Source organism: Etheostoma spectabile, chromosome 3, assembly GCF_008692095.1.
Source record: "Etheostoma spectabile isolate EspeVRDwgs_2016 chromosome 3, UIUC_Espe_1.0, whole genome shotgun sequence".
NCBI classification, from domain to species: Eukaryota; Metazoa; Chordata; class Actinopteri; order Perciformes; family Percidae; genus Etheostoma; species Etheostoma spectabile.
The window spans coordinates 4,633,007-4,633,324 of NC_045735.1; the positions used below are offsets into that span (position 1 = coordinate 4,633,007).

At 41.8% G+C, this 318-nt stretch overlaps 1 protein-coding gene across 1 annotated transcript in view; it reads left to right on the plus strand.

Moving 5' to 3' along the window:
- The window catches only part of LOC116680849 (alpha-2-macroglobulin-like protein 1), a 76,152-nt gene that overhangs the window by 4,182 nt on the left and 71,652 nt on the right, over window positions 1-318 (plus strand). The window lies entirely within an intron of this gene.

Genomic DNA, 318 nt, shown 5'->3' on the forward strand with positions numbered 1-318 from the left:
CCTATGTATTGAAAGGATTTCCTTCCAGAAGTGCCATGTCTTTGAATTGAGTTGTCTTTTGTGAGGTTATGAGCTCTGTTTATAGTTTAAATTACGGTGGAGGTGGTCAGTTAAATCTATTAGGACTCCATCGTACCAACCGGGGAATATTAATACTAAGGTAAAAGCCACTGAATGCTGAAGAGTGTTGTAGTGGGATGGGCAAGCAGCTGTGGGATGTAATTTGATTCAACAGCTTGTGGCTTGGTAGCGTTGCATTTCCCCCTACTCACGTCTTGATTCTTCTTCTTCATAAACAACATGAACTCAAGGAGAGGG